The following is a 10,931-nucleotide window of genomic DNA, read 5'->3' as shown; positions in this document are numbered from 1 at the left end:
GGAAATCGATGTGTATCTCTGTCCGAAGGGACAGAGAATAAAGTAATGTGACTATGATTGAAGGAGAACGGTCTCTCCGCAACGACCTATATAAGGAAGAAGAGAAGGAAGAACGGTCTCTACCCAGCAGAGGCTCTTCCTTCGCGTTTCTGTCTTTGGCGTGTGACATCTGTGTGTGTGTGTGGACTCATGTGTAGGGTCCGTTGCCGGTGTGCCGGTTGTAATCGTTACTGGTGTTATAATCGAATTGTTCTGTTTTCTCTCTCTCTCTTTCACTGTGTTTAGCAAAACGCTCTCTCTCTCTCACGATCCTTAGTTCAGGGCCCCCGCGGTCCCGTCTCATTTCACCCGTGAAAGCGTAGTAACACGACACCGGCCCAAACAAGCACACTCGACGGATGCCGATATTACATCACTTTCATCGACGACTTCTCCAGGAACACTTGGATCTACCCAATGAAACAAAAGAGTGAAGTGTTCGGATACTTCCAGAGATTCAAAGCCAAAGTCGAAAAAGCTACGAGTCGGCATGTACGCTGCCTTCAATCGGATGGAACCAAAGAATACTTTTCAAATGACTTTATGGCATATCTCCGAAAGGAAGGAATCCGATGAGAATTCTCATGTCGTCACACACCTCAGCAAAACGGCGTAGCTGAGCGTAAAAACCGGCACATAGTAGAAGTCGCACGGGCTATGATGAATGAGAAGAACCTACCGAAATCGTATTGGGCAGAAGCAGCGAACACGGTTGTATACCTCATGAATAGGTGCCAACATCGGGAGTACATGACGTAACTCCTCATGAGAAGTTCTTTGGAAAGAAACCAGACTTATCACATGTTCGCATTTTCGGCGCAATCACTTACGTACATATTCCCAACGATACACGACAAAAGCTAGACTCGAAGTCAGAGAAATGTATCCTCGTAGGATACTCACCCAAACAGAAGGGGTACAAATGCTACAACCCATCTACCTGAAAAGCTCGCGTAAGTCGAGATGTCGTTTTCGACGAGTTCGCATCCTGGTACACACCAGAGAATACTTCGACTCCAACTCCACTCGACGCAGATGACACCGAAATGGAGATAGAAGACGAAGATTAGCTCACACGCATGTTCGAAGAAAGCCCAATTACAACACAGCTTAGTGGACCACGGGAGCCCCCAAGTGACCAAAGCACATTTCGACCGAGTCCGAAACTCGACAAAGGAAAGGCCAAGTGTCCTAATACGAAGATCCAATCGACAACGTGTCAACTCACTCCCTTGACAATGAGTTTGAAGGCCTGGACATCTCAATCTTCCAGATAGATGGAGCGAAGAAAGCCTTAGTATCCACAAACAAGAAGCTCCGCCAATCCACTCATGAAAAGAACCCCGTAAGCTGTTTCGGCTACAACGATTATATGGCGTACCATTACGCCTTCATGATGAAGGTAGCGTTAGTACGGGAACCGGAGACGCTTTCCGAAGCCATAAAGGATTAGCGATGGGTCGATGTGATGAATGAGGAAATGGAAGCGTTATGCAAAAACGAGTCATGGGAGCTCGTTCCTCACACACCGCACAAGAAATTGATTGGCTACGATGGATTTACAAAGTGAAACACAATGCCGACGGCTGATATTTGCCCCGGTGGCAAAGATGACCACCGTGCGGACCGTAATTGCTCTTGTAGCAGCAAAAGGGTGGCACCTCCACCAGATGGACGTGAAAAACACCTTCCTCTGAGGAGAATTAGAAGAGGAAGTATATATAATTCAACCACCCGGATTTGAAACACATAGTCACCCGCACGTCGTATGCCGCCTCAAGAAGCCACTATACGGCCTCAAACAAGCACCCCATGTGTGGCACTCGAAGATCACACAGTATCTTCATCAGATCGGATTTTGAATGTCAAAATCCGACACTTCTCTGTACATGTGAATCGAGTCGGATAGCCCAATTATCATCATCCTTTATGTGGATGATTTGGTCATCGAAGGAAAGGACCTCGCCGAGATTAACAAGATCAACTCCCTTCTTTCCAGTAGATTCTAAATGAAAGACCTGCACAAGCTCCATTATTTCCTAGGCATTGAAGTAATTCATACACCCGTCGGAATAATGATCTCTCAACGGCACAACGTTCTCAACTTGGTCTACAAGTTCAGCATGACCGAATGCAAACATGTGTCCGCCCCTCTCGATCGTAATCTCAAGATGGATGCCGATCCCGGAACAGTTGTGTGCGAGTCAACTTAGTATCGTCAATTGATCGGCAACTTAATCTTTCTCACCATTACGCTACCCGACCTTAGTTATTCAATTGGCCTACTTAGCCAATTCATGCAGAATCCGCGAAACCTTCATCTCGATTGCGCTAAGAGGATACTCCGGTATGTCAGTACTACGATGGATTATGACATTACGCATAAGTCAAATACGACCATTCAACTCGAAGGATACACAAACGCGGATTGGGCAGGATACAAAGCAGATGGACGATCTACATCCGGATTCGTCTTCTCCCTCGGCAGCAGAGCGATCTCCTGGAGCAGTAAGAAGCAACCGACAATCGCATTGTCAAGCACGGAAGCCGAATACAAGGGCGTTGTAGTCGCCACATGCGAAGCCGTATAGCTCAAGCACATATTGAAGGATCTAGGCATTCCTATTACGGATCCAATTCGCCTATACTGCGACAACATAAGCAGCATCTACCTCACTCAGAACCCCGTCTTTCACGCACAGACTAAACACATCGAAGTGCACTACCACTTCATCCACGAGCGCGTACAGGCTGGAGAAATCAATCTACAACACATCAGTACGCACCTCCAGATTGCTAATATTTTTATGAAGGCCTTAGGAGTCGACAAGCTCGGGCAATTCGCATCGGACCTTGGTCTCACGACATCCACATTGCCGATATTGAGGGGGAGTACTACAGGCAACATGGACGTAACATAGAACGATACGCAACATGCAATGATACGTGAGTATGCAACACGTAGTTAATCGAACCGAGCACAAAGCCGAAAAGCCGAACAATCCAGTTCGAGGATTACGAACGCCGGAAACCGGATTCTGAAGACCGAACCGAAACAACTTTTCGACAGATGGAAGTTGTGTTCAAAGGGGCGTGTTGAGAGTCGAACTCAACTTCCCTTAGAGATAGGTTTCACACTAGCTCATGGACATACCAAGCTAGTCTTGTAAATAGTAGAAAGGGTCATTGCCCTAGTTTAGTTGGTATTTAAACCAACCCCTTGTAACTTAGTTGCTGTTGGAAGTATTTTGGTTAATGCTATATACAGTCTTTTATCTCTATCTTAAGCTCTCTCTCTCTCTCTCTCTCTCTCTCTCTCTCTCTCTCTCTCTGTTTTGCCTTACGTGCATACACACACACAAACTCAATTATCTTCCGTTGCATTACACCACCAGCTCCATTTCTTTACAAAGGTAAATAATTTTCAAATTCTAGAAGTATTTAACGTAGTACACGTAAAATACGTATTTGATAAGTATTTAACATATTAAAAAACATATTTAACATATTTTTAAATTGGGAGGTACTATATGCGTATTAATACATTATATATGTATGGTATCCTTACCGTATCTAACGTACCTAACAAGGTAGTACCTCCAAGGTAAAGGGATTCGGAGAGAATTTTCATGCTGACACACCGCCCAACAAAATGGAGTAGCCAAAGGGAAGAATTGGCACATACTCGAGGTAGCACGGGCAATGTTGCATGAGAATCACATGCCGAATTATTATTGGGCTGAAGCGGCATCCACAACCGTCTACATTATGGATCGATGCGCAACCACTGGAGCCCACGAACTGACCCCATACAAAGTTTATGTTGGAAAGAAGTCGATCTTATCCCATCTACGAGTATTAAGAAGAATAGCATTCGTCCACATCCCTACCGAGAAATGACAGAAGCTCAACCCAAAGTCCGAAAAGTGCATTTTCGTAGGATACTCGTTTGAACAAAAGGGATACAAGTGTTTCAACCCTTCTACCCAATTAGTTCAAGTAGGGATGTTATCTTTGACGAATTAGCATCTTGGTATAAACCCGATTCGGCTCCATCCGAACCGACTGAGGAAGAGTTGGATCAACTCGGATGATGACATTCAGCCACGGCCTGTACCACGGGAGTCGAGCTCAACCATGATGAGCGGACCACAAGAGCCTCCAAGCACCGAAAGCATACCTCGACCAGGGGTCGGCTTGGAAAAAGGCAAAGGTAAGATGCCTGAATACGAAGTCGATCATCTCAATGAAAGTTGTTGAGATACAAGCTCAACATTGGCTGGATCGGTGCGTAAACCGGTGCGCAACAAGAGGCCGGATCGGTGCGGAAACCGGGAGGCCGTTGAACAGATATTCTGCAAGGGAATATATTTGGGAGTTAGTGTAGGAGCTTAGTTATGAGCATTGAATTACGTGTTAGTACTTCTATCAGTCCATACGAACTTTGTAAACGATTGCTTGCGGAAGCGTTAGAGAAGCAGAAAAAACAGAAAATATGCAGAGAGTACGCGGGAGAGACAGAGAGAGCAGAACGTAAAAGTTATATTCAAAATAATAGTAAACACTCTGTACATACTCTGTGCTCAGTAGCACTATTTATACAAGTCCTACGCGGACTGACAGAAGTACTATGTACTTCAATGCTCAAACGAGCATCTGACACTAACTCTGAGACTATAACTACCTAGTAATCTAACTTATTACTAGGCTTCTGGTTACTGCTGGATCCGGCTAACCGGCTCTCTGCTCACCGACTCTGTAGCTTGCCGGCTCAGTTGCTCACCGGCATACCGATCTATCTCACTTACCGGCTCAGGCTTTTCAGCCGATCCGGCTCCAGTTGAGCTTGCCGCTCAACACTCCCCCTCAAGCTCAACTCGAGGTCGGGTTGTAGTGTCATTCTCTGTGGTGGCCGGTTCTTTCAACCGACTTCTCCTGGTGTCGCTCCGCCTTGTTCGCGCTCCTCGTCCGGTCCGGTCCGTTTGCCGCGACCCCTCTGGTTCTGCGCGCCTCGACCTTCTCGGTCGGCATGTCTGCTCATCAGGCCCATCTTAGCTCCTTTGCTGCTATGACTTCGACGCTTGCTGATCCGTCGGTTCCTCCGCGATGGCATTGACTTCCGCTGCGTCCGGGTCTCCTTGGCCTTTGGTTGATCCGACTCATCCGGATCCAACTCTTGATGCGAATCGGTTGTCTCCGACTCGTTCAGCTCTTGTCTGAATCGGTATCCTCCGATTCGACTTCCGACATCAGGCCTTTCACCACATCGGACCATGTCCGGGTCTTGGCCTTCTCTATGCTTCCCTCGGCTTCTTCAGCCGGTTCACCGAAATCAAATTCTTCATTCGACTCCGCATCATGGTCATTACTGCCGTGATGACCCCCGCACAACATGCACTTCTCTTCCTGAGTGCACACTTTTTCTTCCTTCCAGTTGGCTCGGTCCTTCTTGACTCTGCCACCACAGCCGCTTGCTCTGACTTGTTCGGATGTGTCGACTTCCTTCGTCGGCTCGGCTTCTTTCTTCTTCTTGTCTCCCCTTCTTCCGGTTCTTCTCTTACCGACGGGTTCAACAGTTTCTTTGCCTTTGCCCGTTTCGGTAGTGTCTTTGCCCTTGCTTCTCCCCCTCAAGTGTGGCACGTCGAGATGTTGAACACCAAGCATGTCGATAAAGTGCTGCAACTTGTCAGATCCGAGCGGCTTGGTGAAGATGTCGGCAACTTGCCGATCCGTGTGAACATACCGAAGTTCAACTTCACCGCTCAGGACCCGCTCACGCACAAAATGATAATGCACTTCTATGTGCTTCGTGCGAGCATGGAACACAGGGTTCTTGGTGAGCTGCATGTTGCTGATGTTATCACAATAAATCGGGATCGGGGTTGGTACCTCGATCCGCAAATCTTGTAACAGTCGCCAAAGCCAAATGGTTTCGCAGGTAGCCACGGTCGCGCCCCGGTACTCAGCCTCAGTGCTAGATAGAGCCACTATTGGCTGCTTTTTGCTGCTCCACGCAACAACCGCACTCCCAAGAGAAAACATAAATCCGGAAGTCGATCGGCGATCTGACGCATCGTCGGCCCAATCGACATCTGTGTAGCCGACCAACTCTTCAGTTATACTTCACCGGTATAACAGTCCCCAGTCCTTCGTGCCGCTTACATATCGCAATATTCGTTGCGCGCACTGAAGGTGCTCCACAGTCGGCTTCTGCATGAATTGGCTTATCACTCCGACCGGATAGCTGATATCGGGTCGGGTGATGGTCAAATATATAAGGCTTCCAACGATTTGTCGGAACCGTTTCTCATTGCAGGCTGGTCTGGAGTTGGGACGGAGTTTTTGGTTCCGGTCCAAGGGTGTGGAGACAGGTCGGCATTCTGTCATGCCGAACTTGTACAGCATATTCAACGTGTAATGCCGTTGTGAGAGCAATATGACATCGGGGGTGTGGATCACCTTGATCCCGAGGAAGTAATGAAGGTCCCCCAGGTCCTTCATCTCAAATGCATCCGACAATCGGGACTTGACGCGGTCGATTTCAGAAAGGCCCGGTCTGGTGATGATTAAATCATCAACATACAGTAGTATACATACCGGACCGTCTGAGCCTTTCCGAATGAACAATGAAGAGTCCGACTTGGAGGCCGCGAATCCCATCTTACACAACCGGTGTGTGATTTTCGCATTCCAAGCTCGGGGGCTTGCTTCAAGCCGTAAAGTGACTTCTTCAGTCGACATACCGCCGACTTGTTCATCTCTGATTGGAAACCAGGGGGTTGGATCATATAGACCCGTTCTTCAAGGTCTCCTTGAAGGAAGGCATTCTTCACATCCATCTGGTGAAGATGCCACCCCCTTGCCGTAGCAACCGCTAGCACCACACGAACCGTCGTCATCTTCGCGACAGGAGTGAAGGTCTCGTCGTAATCAATTCCGTGGGTCTGCGTGTACCCCTTCGCCACTAACCGGGCCTTGTACCGGTTAACTGAACCGTCGATGTTGTACTTTACCTTGTACACCCAATTGCATCCGATCGGTTTGCAGTGACGGGGAGGGTCAACCAAGTCCCATGTCTCGTTGGCATCCAGTGCCTGCATTTCTTCCTCCATAGCGGCACGCCAATTTGCGTCCTTTGCCGCTTCTGGGTAGCTCTCCGGCTCACGCACTTCCGCAACCTTAGTCATGTACGCATAGTGATGCGCCATGTACTCATTGTACCCGTACCGCTTGACGGGATCCTTCTGGCGGGTGGACCGGTGTAATTCACTGTTGCCCGTATTGAGGCCCTTCTTGGCCGGTCCGGACTTCGTTGCCAGAGTCAGATGCACACCGATCCGACTCATCGTTGCCGGTTTTGAATTCCGGCATCTTCTTTTTCCCTTTCTCTTTGCGCGTGAACTGTCTCCTCGGTTCCTTGCGTGGGGAGAGTACGGTAGAGTCTCCACTACTCGTCGGTTCCTCATCGGACTGGTCAGATTGACTCAGTCTCTCATTCGGTCCGCTCACCCAAAACGATTCCGGACTCTCATCTTGAGTCCACGCTTCATCATCCTCTACCTGGGCCGGTTCTAGCTCACTAGCCTGATCCTCCGTCATCGGGACGGGATCGGAAGTCGAAGTCGGTAAGGAATACCATGATGCCGATTCATCAAACTCGACATCTTAGCTAACTCGGACCTGCCTTGTCCGGGGGTTATAACACTTGAGCATAGCCGATGAGGATGCATTTTTCCGATTTTGCATCCAGCTTCCTCCACTTCTCATCCGGCACATGCACATATGCAATGCTACCGAATATCCTAAGGTGTCTTAAGTTCGTCTTGCGCCCGAAATACAGCTCGTGAGCTGACACCTTGTCACCGATCCGGTTCTGGATGTAGACAGCCGTCCGGACCGCCTCCGCCCAGTAGAATTTGGGCATGCTCTTCTCCTCCAGCATTGCCCTTGCCGCATCAATAAGTGACCGGTTCTTCCTTTCGGCGACACCGTTCTGTTGTGGTGTGTAGTTGCAGTTGTACTCATGCCGAATTCCTTTTTGTTGCAGATAGCTGTTGAATTGGCTGGCAAAATATTCTTTTCTGCCATCCGACCGCAGGCATTTGATCTTCCTCTCCGATTCCCATTCCACCATCTTCTGGAGGTTCCGGAAACATTCGAAGACTTCACTCTTCCGCTCAATGAGGTAGATCCATGTGTGTCGTGTATAGTCGTCGATGAAGGAGACGATATATCGACTCCCGCCAGGACTTGTTAGGAAACAGGTTCCTCCGGATGGGAAGTGAGAAGAACAGTACTGATGAGCAAACTAGGCCAAGGCCGAAACCGGATGTGGAGTACCCGGCTACGGAAGACCCGGTGAGAACTGGATGTGGAGTACCCGATTACGGAAGACCCGATGAGAACTGGATGTGGAGTACCCGGAAACGGAAGACCCGGTGAGAACCGGATGACGAGTACTCGGCTACGGAAGACCCGATGAGAACCGGATGACGAGTACCCAGCTACGGAAGACCCGGTGAGAACTGGATGTGGAGTACCCGGAAACGAAAGACCTGGTGAGAACCGGATGACGAGTACCCGGCAACGGAAGACCCGGTGAGAACCGGATGACGAGTACCCGGCAAGAGCCGGATGGTGAAGGCCCGGTGAGAAGTGCTCACCGGATGAAGTGACATATTCGTAAATATGTTTTCTGAGAGTCCATCGGGGCTATATTTATAAATAGCCGAAAAGTCATATTAGTATAAATATGACTTAGGGGAAACTTAGTATTGATGTTGTTGTTGTCATTCTTGTTGGCGCAAGATTAGAGTGCAACAGTGTACACAGAGAGAGAAAGAGAGAGAGAGAGAGAGAGAAAGAGACGAAGAGCTCGTATCTCTGTTGTAACCACCGCTTGTGGCGAAGACAATGAACAAGAGGTCGTTGCCTCTATGTTCATCTATTGTACATTGTTACATAGTGATAGTTAGCAGTTAGTGGACTGCCGTGGTTTTTCCCGTGTTTGGGTTTTCCACGTAAACATCCTGTGTACTCTTCTCTTCACTGTTTCGTGCATTCATTCCCGTTTTCTGTGTTTGATTCTAAGCTTGGTTGTGGCCAAGCGTTGTTCATCGGGAGCGTGTAGTTCTTGACAAGACTAACATTCTGTGCCGGTCCCCACACATCCGAATGGATAAGGTCAAGCTTGTTACGGCTCCGGTTTCGTTCGGTGGGGAATTGAAGCTGGTGTTGCTTCCCGAGTTGGCAGGCTTCACATACTTGGGCTCTCCGGCCGCTAAACTTCGGCAAACCAAAAACAACTTGTTTCGTTTGCAGGTCTTGAAGCCTCCGGTAATTGACGTGGCCTATCCGCTTGTGCCATAGGTCGATGTCCGACTCGACCTTCTATCCTTTTGCGAATAGAGTGGTGTCGACGTCATTGGTGTCGAGGATAAACATCCTCCCGTCTCTACGCCCTTGCGCAATAACTTCGCCCTCATCCTCAATGAAGCACCCAAGGTGCGTAAACCGCACCTGCATCCCCTGGTCAACGATCTGTCCGACCGACACCAGGTTCTTCGTGATTGTTGGAATGTGTAACACGTTCATCAACTTCCCCTTCTATCCGACGTGGCTCAAAGGGACTTCTCCGACATGTACGATTGGGTGAGGAGTGTCGTCTCTGGTTTCGACTACTCCTGGTTTCTCCAACAAAGAAAACCACTCCTTGTGGCTCGTCATGTGGTTTGACGCGCCGGAATCAACGTATCACATTTCCTCCGATTTGGAAGTGGTCTTCTTCATTGAGTTCGCCTTGTGCTTCATCACCAAGGTTGGCCCCTTACCGTTCTTGGATCCTCCTAATCCGTTTGCGTAGTGCGAGCTTTGCCGGCCTTGCCGGATCCGGATTTGTCCGAATCGGCGCGCTTTCTCCAGCACTCGCTTTCTTTGTGGCCCTTCTTGCCACAATACCAGCATTCCGTTGCGGATTTGTTTTGCCGGCCTCCGGTACCACATTGACTCCCCCTGCTCCCGAAGGGTCCGGAATTGTTGTCGGCACGATCTTTGTGCCATCGTTCTTGCTCTTGCCGGCCGCCTCCATTGCGTGCCGACCCGCCTCGTCCACCACGCCCACAGGACCGATCCGCCTCCGTGTACATCATCCGGCTATCAGTGGGTGCACTAGTTGACGCACCGGCGTGGTTCTCCTCTACAAGGAGCATCGACTGTAAGTCGAAAAATGACGGCGTATTCTCCCTTGTACAAACTGCCGTTCGAAAGGCTTTGTACTTAGACGCCAGGCCCCCAAGACAGACCTGTACCATCTCGTCTTCCTCTACGGTGACGTTAATAGAGGCAAGCGAGTCACAGATCTCTTTGATCCGGGCCGTATAGTTGGCCACCGACAAGTCCCTCTGTCGGACATTACTCAACTCTTGTCGGAGTTGCAGCTTTCGGGCTGTAGTGCTTACGGCGAAAACCTTCTTCAGGTTTCCCCAAGCCTCCTTCGGCATCTTGGCGTCTCGGATTTGGCTCAGCAGCTGATCCCCGACATTGGACGCAAAGCAGTACATCACTTTGCTTGCCGATTGTTCCCACGCTGGGAAGTCCTCATGTGTCGTATTAGGTGTTTTTTCGTTCGTTCGTTCCACGAAATTCCAATACCCATGCCCCAGTAGGTACTGATGCATTTTGTACAACCAGGACGCATAGTTGCCCCGGTCGAGTTTCTTTGTGGGAAGTGAACTTGCCATACCTCTCTGTCCATAACCGCTTCAGTGTTTGTTCTTGCGACCTATTGGGTTTTGCTTCTCAAGGCGAATGTCTACAGCAGAGGTTCTCAACCCTCGCACTCTGATACCATGTAAATGATTGCTTACGAAAGCGTTAAAGAAGCAGAAAAAATA

Source organism: Azolla caroliniana, unplaced genomic scaffold (assembly GCF_043228905.1).
Source record: "Azolla caroliniana isolate FFs.n. ecotype wild unplaced genomic scaffold, voAzoCaro1.0.p SCAF_10, whole genome shotgun sequence".
NCBI lineage: Eukaryota > Viridiplantae > Streptophyta > Polypodiopsida > Salviniales > Salviniaceae > Azolla > Azolla caroliniana.
Note: the sequence above shows the minus strand (reverse complement) of the source record.